The sequence below is a fragment of the Mixophyes fleayi genome, chromosome 2 (genome assembly GCF_038048845.1).
Source record: "Mixophyes fleayi isolate aMixFle1 chromosome 2, aMixFle1.hap1, whole genome shotgun sequence".
Taxonomy (NCBI): domain Eukaryota; kingdom Metazoa; phylum Chordata; class Amphibia; order Anura; family Limnodynastidae; genus Mixophyes; species Mixophyes fleayi.
In genome coordinates, this window is record NC_134403.1 from 321,458,401 (window position 1) to 321,475,158 (window position 16,758).

The following is a 16,758-nucleotide window of genomic DNA, read 5'->3' on the forward strand; positions in this document are numbered from 1 at the left end:
TTGAAAGCATATTTACATGAGAACCACCTCCCACACTCACACTCACCTCCTTCATCTAGTGCTTTATCTTGTATCTTGCTGTTGCACACAGGAGACATGCTGACAATGAGAGAGAAAGGGGCAGAGACACACAGCAGGGAGAGTAGTGATGGCAAATCTAGTTCATTGTGGGGATTAGTTCATTCTGATCTAGTTCACGCAAAAGATTAGTTAATTTAGTTCAGTTAGTTCAGTTAGATCACTCTCTGGAACACTGCTGAGAAATGTGATTGGAAACATAGATCTAGTCTATTGCACATACAGTAGACATGTCTACTACTAGCTCATCAGATGAGTTATAGTCCTGTTAAAATGTTCAGATATGTTTAATATGTCTGATCATTTTTAATATTTAAAAAGGGCAAATCACTTATACATCCAACTAGTAGTGGCATGTTGAGCTATGCAAAGTTAATAACATTTTCATTATTAATTTTTACTTCCATAAAATGCAAATGAGAAATACCCAGATTCAGAGTATTATAAAGTGTCACTTTTCTTTGCTTTTAAAATACAGTCATTAGAAAAAAAAACCTTAACTTTTCCACTTATCTCTCTTGAAGGTTCAATACATCTCCCCTACATATGGTGGAGTAAACAGAACTACAGTATATAGCATGCAGCACTCAGCACTGTGTCTTGAGCTGACAGGCAAGGTATCCTGTGACTTGTGAGCAAAACTATTCAAATGACTCAAAAAAGCCAAATAAACTAGATGAACTATTGAACTACTAAATCAGGAGAATGACTCATGACAATATAGTTCAATGATTAGCTCCACAGAGTCCCACACACTGTCTGAGCATACCAGGGCCACATTTGGTAGTTTAGAGGTACTGACTAATGTGCAAATAAGCATAATATTTGATTTGGCCATTTTAGTTCACTCACCTCTTTTTGATTTCGGTCACAGTTCTGCACATGGTAGTAGCAAAGTTGACCTGCTTGGTTATTTCTTCCCAGATGCATTGTTTAGCCTCTGCGGAAAGCTGCCGGGTAGTGTGGGGCATCTTATCTACCACTATCTGTACCAGCAGCTCCACTTTCTGGTGACTGAAGTTTGGCTGCTGACTGCAGATGCTTGCTTAGGTCCAGGTGTTTTATCTTCTTGCTCGGAAATGATGTTCCACACAAAATACAGCAAAATACCAATTGGATATGAGTTGTCACAAAATGGCAATGTAAAATCCACCTCTTCTGCTTTATATAGTGTCTGCAGAGGTGCAGTCTGCATGCAGTAGCATAGCCTCCCACCTGTTTGTGTGTGACCTCCCCTAATGGTGTTCTTATGGCCCTGATGGTAGTTTGACCTGTTATCATTATCAAAGTGGATGTGACACGTACTCCAGTATGGGTACACAGAATTAAATTATATACACGATTTTAGATTTGGTCTTGAAGGTAGAATCTTGAAGCTTATGCAGACTTGCCAACTCTCCCGAAATATCCGGGAGACTCCCGCATTTTGCGAGAGTCTCCCGGGCTCCCGGGCGAGTGTGGCAATCCCCCGCATCTGGATAATTCTGCCCACTTCCTAGTGAAGTGGGCAGAATTAAGTCCCAAACGCCGCGATTCCCGGTGAATCGCGGCGTTTGGCCCCGCCCCCCGCTGTCAAATGACGCATTTTGCGTCATCACGTCATGGGGGCAGGTCCAAAATGACGCCACTTGGAGCCCCGCCCCCCTGTTACGCCCACCTCCTCTGCAGGCTCCCGGATTTCACCAACAGAAAGTTGGTAAGTATGAGCTTATGTATCTACGCTTATACGCTTCTTGTGAGCTAATCCATGAGGAGAATGTTAAAAAGCCTCATTCACTTGCAAACATATGTTCAGCCAGCTCTGTGTGGGCAGAGCCCTGGGCCCTGACATGAGTCCTGGACCATTTTCTGGGGATGGCACCCCAATATGTTCGCAAGGCAAGCAAAAATGCAGCAAGGTGTAAGTTTACTATTACTGTTAATCATAATTAAAAAACACATATTTGTATGGCCCAAATATATGGGACTCTCACTGTTTAGAGTTAGGACCACCCTATTGACAAAATCGCCGTAGAGTGGCGGGTGGCTTTAACATACATTTGCAACTAAGACTTTTACAGTAGAAATGGCAGGTCTTTTGCTGGCTATAGCAGCGTGCTGGGGGATCTTTCTGTGTGTTTGTTCCTTTTAGGATAACCCCACACATTCAAGCACCTGCTATGAGCCTATAAATTGCAGGAGCAACCTCCACTTCTGTATTTGTCTGAGAGGCATGTTGGTATCAGTAGCTGAGAGGGGGTACTGGCATTGAATTGCTGTTTGGAGGTCTCTGGGGTACCTCTTTGGTAAGTTAGTTCTCAATTTAAAAACACATATATGTATGGCCCAAATATATGGGACTCTCACTGTTTAGAGTTAGGACCCCCCTATTAGCAAAAGTTCCATGGAGTGGCGGGTGGCTTTAACATACATTTGCAAATGTGTGTAACTAAGACTTTTGCAGTTTTATGTACAGTAGAAATGGCACGTCTTTTGCTGGCTATAGCAGTGTGCTGGGGGAATTTTCTGTGTTTGTTCCTTTGATGATCATAATTCGCAAGGATCTTTGCTCTAAGGGTCAAGCACCTGAATGAAATGTGCTTCCTGACAGGCGCCTCTGTGTATGCATTCACATCCATTTGTGTAATCTCTGTTGGAGTAGTTTAGGATTCCCTTAAAAACTGTTCATTGATTCCCTGGGGAGTTGAATTGATTTTATTTTAAAAGTATGTACAAGAACTGAACAGCTCATCTCATCCTCTCTTATTCTCATCTCTGCAACTGTACCTGTGTTTTTTAAAAATATGTAATAGGACTTTGTTACTTGCTTAACCTGTGTTTAGTTGCGTCTCATTGAACCAATTTTATGACTCTGGCCTTACTCATATATATAGTCTGAGTAAACCCAATAGTTCCCCCCTTCCGTCTCTGATAAGCTGTCCAATTAGCACAGATGTAACTTATTTTGAAATCAGCCTCACTATAACTTACCATTTAGTCTGGGGGAGACGTATGTGGGGAGCATGATGTGTGTTTTCTACACTAAGTGGTTTTCTCAGAAAATGTTTAGAAAATACAGTTAAACAAGACAGTTGAACAAACATTAAACAACAATTGAAGACTGCTGCACCTTTACTTTGCTACTTCTGATTGCACAGACCATTGCAACTAGGAAATTCTTTTTAATTTCTGTATTTGTTGCTATTTTCCTTCCAAATATCAATGTTTGCCAAATAATTTTTCTTGCTTTCCCTTCATGGCATTCCCTTTAGAACTATATCTGCCTTCACCCTTCCTGCAACACACACCTCTGTCCACATTGCCCCTTCATTGCTTCACTCACCTCTAGTCAACACTCATGTTTTCCTATTTAAATTCAATAGTTATAACAGACTCACCCTGTCACCAGAAACTAAAAGGACATACATCTTACAATCCTCTTTCTTACCTTTCTTCCTCCCTGCTTCTATTAGCTGGTGATATATCACCTAATCCAGGTCCTCACACTTCTCCCACACTCTTATATCTGAACGCTACCAAATCCAACAAACCTCAAGCACATCACCTGTCTCCTCTATCTTCCAAAGTCCTTTAAATGTTTTCTTTGAAATGCATGCTCTGTTTGTAACAAACTTTCCTCCAAACATGACCTCTTCCTCTGAAACAAACTCAACCTTTTGGCAATAACAAAAACATGGCTCACGCAATCAGACACTGCCTCAGCTGCAGCCCTTTTACATGGTGGTCTCCATTTCACCCACACTCCCAGACCTGGAGGCAGACAAGGAGGTTTGGTTGGACTACTTCTCTCCCCACAGTGTACATTCACAGTTCTACCAAATATCCCATCACTCACGTTCACAGCTTTTGAAGTACATGCTGTTAGGATTTTTAACCCATTCTCTATGCATGTTGCTGTCATCTACCGCCCCCTGGTCCACACCAACAAGTTCCTGAACACTTCTCTGCATGGCTCCCTGTGACGAGCCGCGGCAGCTTCAGGCACCTCTGAGGCTCTCACGTCCTGGCCGTCATCATGACGACCGGGACGTCACTTCCGTCTTGTCCCGGCCGCGCTCTCAGGGTGCTAGTGCCGCATCCCGGCAGCCGGGCGCGTGCGCAAAGTAATTATTATGGCCAGCTGATGTTTCCCTGTTCTCTGCTTCTACGGCAATTTCTATTGGGCCACATGAGTATTTAAGGCAGGAAAGGGCAAGCCCTCCCTGCCGGTTATAGTCCCTGCTCACTAGCACACTACCCTGCTTGTTTTCTGTATACCTTCTGATCCTGATTACTGTTGCCGACCTATTGCCTGAAATTTGACTACGATTTATTGCCTGTGACCTTTGACCCCTTGCCTGGATATTGACCACGATTGTTTGCTAGTGACCCCTGATCTTTTGCCTGGATACTGATGCTGCCGGCTTGCCTGTGACCTATTCGACCCTTGCCTGGACCTCACTTCGCTTTCCTGGGTTCTCCCCAGTCAGTACGCAACTCACGACCCTCTGTTGTCTGCGGCCAAGTCTGTCCCCACCAGCGAACACCAGACTTCAGAGCAGACTCCGGGTTTTGTGGTGCTGGCTGTTGGGGTTCCTAACATTATAACCGGCCTTAAACAGGCGTCCAGAGTCTCACAAGCTGCTCAGTCTTCTGTTGTGGAACCCAAGATGCATCTTCTAGACCGGTTTGCAAGAGATTGCAGGCACTTCCGTAACTTCCTTGAAAGTTGTAAACTTTACTTTAAGTTGAGACCACTGTCGTCTGGGTCTCCACAGCAAAGAGTGGGGATAATTATTTCTCTTCTTCAAGGGGATCCTCAATCTTGGGCGTTTAGCCTGGAGCCCAATTGTCCTCAGTTGCAGTCTGTAGACGCCTTTTTTGAAGTGCTTGGTTTGATTTATGATGACCCGGACCGAGTGGCTTCTGTTGAAGCACAGCTTCGATCATTAAAGCAGGGACGATGTTCCGCTGAAGAGTACTGTTCCAACTTCAGGCGGTGGTCTTCAGACTGTGCATGGAATGACCCAGCTCCTCGCAGTCAATTCTGCTTGGGTCTCTTTGATCAAATTAAAGACTCCCTAGTCCAGTATCCCACTGCGGAATCCCTCGAGATGAAGTTAGCTATTCGGATTGACAGGAGATATAAAGAAAGGAAAGCTGAGATGGAAGACTCTTCATCTTATTCTCCTATTCCTCCTCAAGTTTCCCCCGTGGATCAGGTTGAACCTATGCAACTGGGAGCGTATCGTCTGGCATCTCAGGAACGTACCCGAAGGCGTACCTTGGGTCTCTGCTTATACTGTGGGGAAAAAGGCCATTTGCTTCGTACTTGTTCCATCAGACCGGGAAAAGATCTGGCCAAGAGAACGTGGAGGGAGTACACTTAGGCCTACAAGCCATCTCTCCAACAAATTCTCTACAAATACCTGCCCAACTCACATATGGTGGTCAAGCCGTTTCAGTTCCAGCATTCGTGGACAGTGGAGCTGCTGGGAATTTTTTAGATTTAACCTTTGCTCATTCCTTGGGGTTCTCAGCTGTTCCCCTAGATTCCATAATTTCTGTGTGCGGATTGGATGGGAATCGTCTTAATCATGGAGAAATTCATCATCATTCTCCTCCTCTGCAGTTGAAGATTGGCGCTCTTCACTCAGGTTCATTGTACCTGATTCATTGCCCTTCAGCGCCTTTGATCTTGGGTCATCCCTGGCTAGCTCTGCATAATCCTCCTATTAATTGGACTTGGGGCGAGATAATTTAATGGGGTCCCAAATGCTCTTCTTCCTGCTTGTCCTTGCCAATTAGGATTACCCATACTAATTCTGAGTCTTTGCCTCCTCCGTACCGTGAGTTCCAGGACGTTTTTTATAAAAGAGAAGCTGACACTCTTCCTCCTCACTGGGAGTACGATTGTGCAATTGACATCATCCCGGGTTCTAGATTACCGAAGGGAAGACTGTATGAAAAGGGTTTATCAGGCATTCCAAGTCACCCGCTGGAGCAGGTTTCTTCTTTGTGGCCAAAAAGGATGGTGGGCTAAGGCCCTGTATTGATTATAGAGGGTTGAATAACATAACCATCAAAAACACGTATCCTTTGCCACTTATTTCAGTCATCTTTGACCAACTTAAAGGAGCAAAAATTTACTCTAAAATAGATCTGGCTGGAGCTTATAATCTGATACAAATCCGGAGTGGCGACGAATGGAAAACGGCCTTTGAAACTCAGACAGGCCATTATGAATACCTCGTAATGCCCTTCGGCCTCAGCAATGCTCCTGCTGTCTTTCAAGATTTGATCAATGATGTCCTTCATGAGTTCTTGGGCTCCTTTGTAGTGGTCTATTTGGATGACATATTAATTTTCTCCCGTTCATTAAAACAGCACCGAGTTCATGTTCGACAAGTTCTTATGAAACTTCGTCATCATCATCTATACGCCAAGTTAGAGAAATGCGAGTTCGAAGATACTAAAGTCACTTTCCTGGGATATGTGATCTCCCCAGAAGGCTTCGCTATGGATCCAATGAAAGTACAAGCAATCCTAGACTGGGTACAGCCCTCGAATCTTAAAGCCATCCAGAGAATCCTAGGATTTGTAAATTATTATAGGAAATTCATCAGTTCCTTTTCTGTTCTCATTGCTCCCATCACTGCTCTGACTCGCAAGGGTGCTGATCCAAAAATCTGGCCACCTGCCGCAGTGTCTGCTTTCAAAGCTTTGAAACAGGCTTTTGTGTCTGCCCCTGTGTTGAGACATCCTGACCTAGACCTTCCATTTATTGTAGAAGTGGATGCCTCAGAGGTAGGTGTAGGAGCCGTGCTGTCACAAAAAGACCCAGAAGATCATCACCTTCATCCTTGTGCCTACTTATATCGAAGGTTCTCTTCCGCTGAAGAGCATAATGACGTAGGCAATCGAGAGCTAATGGCCATTAAATGGGCATTGGAAGAGTGGCGCCATTGGCTTGAAGGAGCCAATCATGTCATCACCATTTACACTGACCATAAGAACCTATCTTACATCCAATCAGCCAAAAGGTTGAACTCCAGACAGGCATGATGGTCCCTCTTTTTCTCCCTTCTCCGTTTTATTATAACTTTCCGGCCTGGCTCGAAGAACCTTAGGGCAGATGCCTTATCCCGTAGTTTCATTTCGTATCAGACTCCTACCACTGAGCCGTGTCCTATTGTCCCGGCCTCATCTGTATTGATTGCCTTCACTCAAGATTTGGGAAAGATTCTTTTACAAGCTCAATCACAAGCACCTCCTGAAACTCCTACGGATAAACTGTTTGTGCCTATCCACCTCAGGAAAGCAGTTTTATCAGAATTTCACGACAAACAGTCTTCTGGTCATCCTGGTATTACCAAGACCACTGAAATCATATCCCGGGTTGTATGGTGGCCGTCTATGTCTGCAGATATTAAAGAATACATATTATCTTGTGATCTGTGCTCAAAAAACAAGGTTCCTTGGAGATCACCTACTGGGCTATTGTTACCATTGCCTGCTCCAGTCAGGCCTTGGACCCACTTGTCCATGGATTTTATTGTCGACTTACCTCCTTCCTCCGGGTGCAACACCATATGGGTTACTTTAGATAGGTTCAGTAAAATGGCCCACTTCATTCCGTTGAGTAAACTACCTTCAGCACGCACCCTAGCGTCATTGTTCATTAAACACATATTCTGAATCCATGGTCTCCCGGAAAATATAGTATCGGATCGAGGCTCTCAGTTCATAGCAGCCTTCTGGAGATCTTTTTGCTCTCTGCTAGGTATTAATCTTAGTCTGTCATCTGCCTACCATCCGCAGTCAAACGGACAGACTGAAAGAGTGAACCAATCTCTAGAGCAATACCTGCGATTATATATATCTAAAAGCCACGACAACTGGGTGGACCTTCTTCCTTGGGCTGAATTCGCCTACAACAACGCATGCCATTAGTCATACCAACATTCTCCATTCTACTGCAATTTCAGGTATCACCCCAGAACCAACTCATTGTCTTTCTTGCCTACCGATAAGCCTTGTGAACCTAGGTCTACGGCCACCCAGCTTAGAAGAATTTGGAAGATGGTACATCAATCCTTACTCCGAGCCTCTTTTAAGTCAAAGGTTTTTGCCGATCTTCACCGTTACGCCTGTTCCTTCAAGGTTGGAGATTTTGTGTGGTTGGTAACCCGGAACATCAAACTCCGCCAACCTTGCAAGAAATTAGGGCCCAAGTTTATAGTGTCCTTTTCCCATCCTGAAACAAATGAACCCAGTATCTTTCAGGCTGAAGCTTCCGGAATCATTAAAGATACCCAACACATTCCACTGCTCCTTGTTGAAACCTGTTCTCTCCTCCAAGAAGTTCAGACAACAACGACCTTCTAAACCTCAGCCTCTATCCATCGATGGACAGCAAGAATTTGAAGTCGAGAAAATATTGGATTCAAAAAAGGTCCAAGGACAAACTAATTTTCTTGTTCATTGGAAGGGGTATGGCCCTGAGGAGCGGTCCTGGGAGCCTCAAAGGAATCTACATGCTTACAAGCTACTTTTTGAATTCTTGAAAAAATTCCCAAGGCAACGGTTGGGATGCTCTCAGGGTGCTAGCGCCGCGTCCCTGCATCTAGGGCAGCCGGGCGCGTGCGCAAAGTAATTATTATGGCCAGCTGATGTTTCCCTGCCCTCTGCTACTAGGGCAATTTCTATTGGGCCACATGAGTATTTAAGGCAGGAAGGGGCAAGCCCTCCCTGCCGGTTATAGTCCCTGCTCACTAGCACACTACCCTGCTTATTTTCTGTATACCTTCTGATCCTGATTACTGTTGCCGACCTATTGCCTGAAATTTGACTAGTCTGTCCCCACCACTAGGGGCTCCTGCGAACACCAGACTTCAGAGCAGACTCCGGGTTTTGTGGTGCTGGTTGTTGGGGTTCCTAACACTCCCTCACTTTTTATATGCTAACATCCCCACCATCATCATGGGTGATTTCAACATCTCTATTTCTAATGTATGTTCCAATGCTGCTTCAAAACTGCTTTCTCTAACCTCCCCACTTGAAACAGTAGTAAAGTGGATGCTTTGAGTAATAAATATACACGTCTATTTAGATATCCATGCCTACATTACTTTTGCAAGCAACATTGTTTCTTCTTAATAAAACTGTTGTCTTTATACCGTTAAAAATAAATAATAATACTCCACCATTCTTTGGATGTTGATAGTCGCATCAGACTAATTTTAGTCAATTTTTTTTATAACAGACCAGATGTCAAAATGTTGTGCTGAGTCATCTGCATCATCAATGGGTGTCTAAGATTTTTGCAAAGCACACAACAGTATATAGTACATGTAAGTAACATTGGCACACATCGGTAGCTGAAAGGAAGAGTGATGCTAGATGAAATTGTCCTTGGGCCCTCCCACCCATCCTTATGTTGGATCTTGTCACATAAGACTTGAGCTGTCATCTTGCTCACCAGGAGCTCCTTGCATCTCTTCAGATCTGGGTCAGTTGGAAACAAAGAGAAGACAAAGCTCTTAAGCCTAGGATCAAGCACAGTCGCTAAAATGTAGTGATCCGATTTCAGGATTTTGATAACTCTTGGATCCTGGCAAAACGAATAAAGTATTTGATCTACAAGTCCAACATAGTTAGCATAATTGTTTTGTTTCAGCTCCTTCTTCAGTTTCTCAAGCTGCTTTTCCAAAAGTCTAATTAGGGTAATCATTTGGCTCAAGCTAGTGTCTGAACTCACTTCACAGGTGACTACTTCGAATAGTTTCAGCAACTTGCACAACATAGAAAGTATTCTACTGCGCTTGAGTAAAATACATTCCCCCTCCTTTCCCAATGTCATGGCTTGTGGAGTAAGCGTGGATGACTTTTCGCTGTTCCTCCATCCTCAGAAACATATATCATCATCATCATCATCACCACCATTTATTTATATAGCGCCACTGATTCCGCGCAGCGCTGTACAGAGAACTCATTCACATCAGTCCCTTTCCCGTTAGAGCTTACAGTCTAAATTTCCTAACATAAGCACTTACAGAAAGACAGACAGACAGAGAGAGGCTAGGATCAATTTTGATAGCAGCCAATTAACCTACCAGTATGTTTTTGGAGTGTGGGAGGAAACCGGAGCACCCGGAGGAAACCAACACAAACACGGGGAGAACATACAAACTCCACACAGATAAGGCCATGGTCGGGAATTGAACTCATGACTCCAGTGCTGTGAGGCAGAAGTGCTAACCACTTAGCCACCGTGCTGCCCACAGCGTGGAATTCCACCTTGTTACCACCTCTTGCTTCAGTTGGTGGCAGGGCAAATTAAATTGTTCTACTGCAATCTTCTACATGCTGTTGCCAAATGCCGATATTTTACGGGCCACATACAGTATCTCCTGCACGTCCCTTTCATTTTTCAAATAGCTCTGTACCACCAAGTTTATTGTGTGAGCAAAACAGGGAGTGTTATTTTTTTAGCATAAGTTTCAGATTTTCCCAACAGCTTGCCATGAACTAGCTGTGTATGAACTCACTGTATTTGACCACACATAGTGTTCATTTCTCTGCACGGCAAGTGCACACACTCCAGGATCGTTAACTCCTGGTGGATAGTTCCTTCTTCAGCAAGGACCTTTTGGACTTATTAGCCCCCAGCACTGGACTTATTGGACTCTCTGTTGCCACATGTTTGGTGAAGGCAGTCAGTAAGCCACCTGTTCTGTAAATATTGTATGATAGTTGTATATTATTGTCTATTTCCCTCTAACTGCCCTACTGTGGCTTCCTCTGAGCTGATTCCCTTATGACTTAACTTTCACCCAAACATGGCGGCTTCCCTAGCAGTTTGGTATAAACCTGTTAAGTTTCCACAATTGGTGGAGCTTCCTACCCTCCAATCTGGGTCAACTGTAAGTCCAATGTTCTCAGGATCCACAATTTTTCCCTTTCCCCAGACTCTTTCACAATTTAAGCTCCCTTTCCAAGATAGATAGCTATCTGCAGGTAAGCCATTGGGTGCATTTGCACTCCCAGTTCCTGGCTTCTGCACCGTCAATCTCTCCATTTTAAGCATAGAATACATAATATTTTGAAATTTTAATTTAATTGCCCCACCATTCCCAGTCAAATCCCCTGTAAATGCACAAAGGGAAACCAGTTTGGGATACACCTTTCCAGCAGATTACTTGGTGAAGATATTTAATAAGTCCCATAATATATCAAAATGCCACTCATTCACCATTTATTCCTCACCATGGTTAGCAAAATTGTGAGGAGGTAGGGTACTGTGACAGGATGGAACTCCTATGCCTCCCTGTCCATGTTGCTGGGGACCGACTGGGCTTGCTTTGTCACTGTTCCCTTTCTTTATCCCACTGGCGCCTCTCTGACCACAGTAGGAGGGGCCTGCTGTCATCTCTAGGTTCCTTCAACGACACCTAGAGCCGATTCCTTCTGTGCAACGCTCATTGCTAGTGTACCTGGGCTGGTACACCTTACCTCTTCCTTTAGATCAGGGTAGCTGTGGATGGTTTCCCTTGGCCTCTCACAATGGCCAGAGTTGCAGGGCTGCGAGCACAGCGTTGGTACTGGATGCTGGGTCCTAAACTCAGAACAGCCAGATAATAGATTAGATTGGTCTAATCTGTAGGTCACAGGATTTACAGCAGGTAAGTTGTCATCAAAGCAGGACCTTGAAGCAATGATGTTTTATTAGCTCAAGTAGTCCTTATAAGGACAGTTACATGCTAGTTTACTAACGATCTTTACAGAAGTTAAAGATGGAATAATACAAAACATGGTCAAACAGTGTTCTTTCTATACAGTTTCTGACTCATATGTTGACAGGGGGTAAACCAGCCCCTTGTCCAACTAGGCACCAAGGAGCCTGAAATATTGCATTAAAAGATTAGCAGCAGGGTGCAATATGTTCTCTAAACTTGGATTTTAAATGCAATCTATACTTAACAAAACTTACACCACTCTGTGATCTCCCAAATCACATGGTGTTTACATTGTTCAGACAGTTCAGTTCTAACACACAGGACGAAAGGCCACACAGGAAAGAAAGGTAACGGCTCTCTGCTGTGTATTCAGGCTAAACAAATGTCGGTCACTTCACATGAAAAGGTCTAATTAACTTAAAGAGGATTTCCTCTCTAAGTTACAAAATAGATTTCCTCCAACATATGACTATTGCATCAGACATTAACACATTTTTGCTAAACATCAGTATATTTGCAATGATACACAGAGGCGTCTGCGCCCATAATTAAAATAAATTTCTGCAATAAGTTATTTCTATGTGATCCAGTCCAGCCACAGGTACTTTTTCAAAGTGTTTCTTGTCCTGCTTTAAACTCTCCTCTATTTGGGCCAAAGTGTTTTTATTCATCCACCAAGTCACAACAATATGGATGTTGCTTAACCTGTTGTCCTGTACTTAATTTACACTCTATTATTTTTATTGCAGGTAAATGTTATATTTTTATAGTATCTATTTCACCTATTTTGTTGGCTGGGAGGTCCTTTGACCCATACCCCATGGCCAAGCAACAAAATGGGACTCATTTCTCGAGGAACGTTACTGGTACCTTATCCTTTTTTAACTTGTAGGTTTAAGTGATGTTTGCTTAATAATATATCTTCTTTTTTGCTTGTCATCTCATTTAAGTTTATGTTTTGTAAAGATTTTAAATGTATTACACTAATAGAAGTATTTTTCACAGTCTGTATGCAATTTATTTATGCTTATATAGTGGACAGCCTGCACCAATACTACTTGAATATATTTTTTAATGCGTAAATGGTATTAATATCATAATATTCTACATACAATTATAAAGCAAAAACATAATATTTGTTGTTTCTCCTTACAATGATTATAGATAGTTTTAATCTGTGTGGAAATACTGGTTATGAGAAGTGACCTTGGAAGGCTTTCATGATAGACAACAAAGAGAAGAACAGTTGTTACTTAGAGATGTCCAGATGCATTTATTGGCCCAATATCTGCTGCCAATGTAATTTGTTCCATACTGAAAGTTTTCCTTCAGAGGATTAGTGTGTTACATAACAGCATTCCGTAGAAATAACTGTCTCAAACAGTACAGACCTGTGGCACTGAGAATTTTGTATTTTGATGAAGCCCACTAAATTACAAGAAAACATTACTTGACATATGAAGGTATTTTACTTTTACTTTCATTGTTCATCCCAACAGTAACATAATATCAAATTATTTTTATATATCTTGTGCTACTGGTGGTTAGCATCCCATCTCTTTAAGAACATCCATTCAGAAAAAATGTGATGGCATGAAAAATTCCTTCAACACCTAACATGTATGGGAAACACGGTTTTCTTATACCACTTCAGTTTATAACACTTCAGTTTATTTCATATGTGAAAGCGCTGCGCAGAGAAACTGAATCCTGACAATCAGAAGAATTTACAGTCTGTGGACTGCATTTGACAAATAGATCAGACTCAACCTGCAAAGCTCGGACTCAACTAGCAAAGCTCAGACCATCTTCATAACCTGTATGTGATACTAGAAGGTAATGTATCCCCTAACCTTTAAATTTTAACTACAATTAAATTCTCTATCCCCTTAATAATATCACTAAATATTTTAAACATGATTCCAATTTATAATAATTAAGTTTATAATTGTAAAATCTATAGAAGTATTCCAATTATTATTATATTTTCTTTAAGGTACCACAAGGGGTCCACAGCACTGTAGATATGGGGTTTGAACAAACAATAAAATTAAATAATAAAAGGCACCTTGAATTTTTTTTTAATTGAAACGCGTTAGAGGCAAGTGGGGATCCAAGACCTATAGAGCTCTTGAAACCCATGTGCTATGGAAAACAAGTCACCGGCCTTTGAACATCACGCTCTGCAGAGATTTGTTATATTCTACATGCCTATATTCAATCTACACATGGGTAAGTGCACATCTCTATAGAAATTGGAAGTCACATGGAAAGCTCATGTCCATTTAAAACCGAAATGCTTTTAATCTAGCAAATGCCTGGTAATAAAAAATATATTTTTATAAAAACCGGAGTTTTTATAGGAATGTCCTTTCTTTGATTGTATGATTCAGAAAGCTTCCTCCTATGTTGAATAGCTTAGAAATATTAGTTCTATATTATCATCAGTAAGGAATATACACTATATCACCTACTGTGTATATTTGAATTCTATTATCCCTAGTTTACTCTATATGGGTGTGAGGGAGTCATATAGAAATGTGCACATTTGTTTACATTAAGTTCCAGCATATGCGACATACCTCAAATATGCTTAAAAGCTTACACAGTGATGGATTTTGCTTTGTATTTCTTTACATGTCAAAATCAGAGACACAAAGAAGAAATAGATCATATATTCACCAATAGAAGAAATCACATAATTTCAAAGAGACAATTCTATTTGCTTTATTTGGATTTATATATTTTTGATTAATAGAAATGGACACTTATATATAAGGTATTTTGTTTGTTACTTGTGGTACAATTGTTTTTGTTTCACAAGCACAGATTTGCACTATTTTGGTCTATATATTTGTCTGTATTTGGTGTTTTTAGATGACATCTTATTGGGTAAACTGCTGTATATGATTAGAGCGCAGGTGAATTTTGACATTTATTTATTCTTAATTAAACCGTCTGCCACCTCCCAACCACCTACTTCTGATGAAGTACCCTCTATCCTGCACATCTGAGACACAATTTCTCTAGTTGTAGTCCAATGCAGACCCAAAATACATTAGTTCACAAAGGCATAAATCAGAAATTAATTTAATTTTATCATTTTGAGCTAAAGCACGAAAACACACAAACAGCCATAAAATATTCACACCCAACATAACAAGTCAGATAAATATGTATGAAAACAATATTTAACTTAAATTATGCCTGAAGACCTATACAGCAATCTAAAAACATGAACAACAAAAGAGGGCAAACTATCTCCAATATCTCTGTTAATGTAAGGGAAATGTTCCAAGAAAATGGGCTGGGTAAACTGCTATAAGTAAAGCTAGCCACAAATGACCTGATACTGCCACTAGGCTGAGGGACAAAATCAGTGTCCAGATTAACCGCACATGCTCCGTGACATAGTTGTAGAATGACCAGTTCAATACTAGCTCCACTGAGGTCTGGTAGAACAGTTGGAAAATGACTACAAGCAAGCAGTAATAATAATAATAATAATAATAATAATAATAATAATAATAATAATAATAATATTATTATTATTATTATTATTATTATTATTAATAATAATAATAATTTTTCTTTATTTATATACCACCTTTTTCTCAACAGAATTTAAAGCTCTCAGCTGCTATTCTATGAAATCACTCACATCAGTCCCTGCCCCATTGCAACTTACAGTCTGAATTCCCTAAAGCATACACACATGTCTATTTGTGTCGGAAGCCAATTCAATCGCCAGTATGTTTTTGGTTTTTGGACAGAGTTGTGGAAAACAACATAAACATGCAGAGAATATACGAACGCCACACAGTTGAGGTGGTTATTTTGTCTACCTTGTATGTCAGTATTTTATATACGCTCTATTTTTCCCACTGTCTAGTTTAACAGAGCACTAGTATTACATCACTTACACTTATTTACAGTCTATATTAAAATGATTACCTTAAAATTAGCAACATTGAGCCTTGTTTGTTCTAGTAGTGAGCAGGCTGTTTGAAAGTGCTACAACCAATATAACATTGATCTGTAATAGGTTTATGGAAAACAAGCTTTCTCTGCCTATTACAGGCATTGATGTGGTAAGTTTTTTTCTCTTGCTTATAGAACAAATAGTTAGCTTCAAGTCAGTGTTACTTTTTTCTACTAGGAGATGGAATTGGAAGCAGATTTAAAATACTGGTAGAACAGCTCCAGATAGGTATCTGGATGACAGTACAATGATATATGCATTTGCTACCAAGAGTAAATGAGATGGCATTGGACACAAATGAAACAGTCTGGCAGAACAGCCCCTGATGGATATTGGATGACAATTTAATAAAATATACATTTTACTACTAGTACAAGAAGGTAATATTGGATGCAAATTAAACAGAGTAGCAGAGCAGCCCTACATAGGATGGCAGTTTAATAAAATATTTATATACTACTAATAAAATGAGACGGCATTGGACGCAAGTAAGACAGAGTGGCAGAGCAGCCACTGATGTAATGACAGTTTAAGAAAATATACATTTACTACAAGAAAAACAAAATGGGATTGGATGCATATGATACAGATTGACAGAGCAGTGGCAGATAGGATGTCAGTTTAATAAAAAGTTCAGGAGGGCAAAACCCATAATTTCTTAATAATACAAGGTATTGCAGATTCTCTCTCACATTGTCAGCAACAGTAATGAACAAACAAGTTTAATTCATTCTGATAAATACCAGTTTTTCAACATTTTGGGGTATTAGTCTCCTGTGACAATTTCTTACAATTTTGCCAGATGTAATAAATACTCTTTCAGAGAACACACTGGAGGGTAGGCAACGTAAGTAGACCATAGCCAGTCAATATAAGGAGCTTAAAAGAGACTTCTTTCCCTTCCAGTATTCAAAGGGGCTATCTCAATGTCAATATCTCTATTGTCATTAAAATAATTTTCTACTTGTTAGGGCTTGAGCT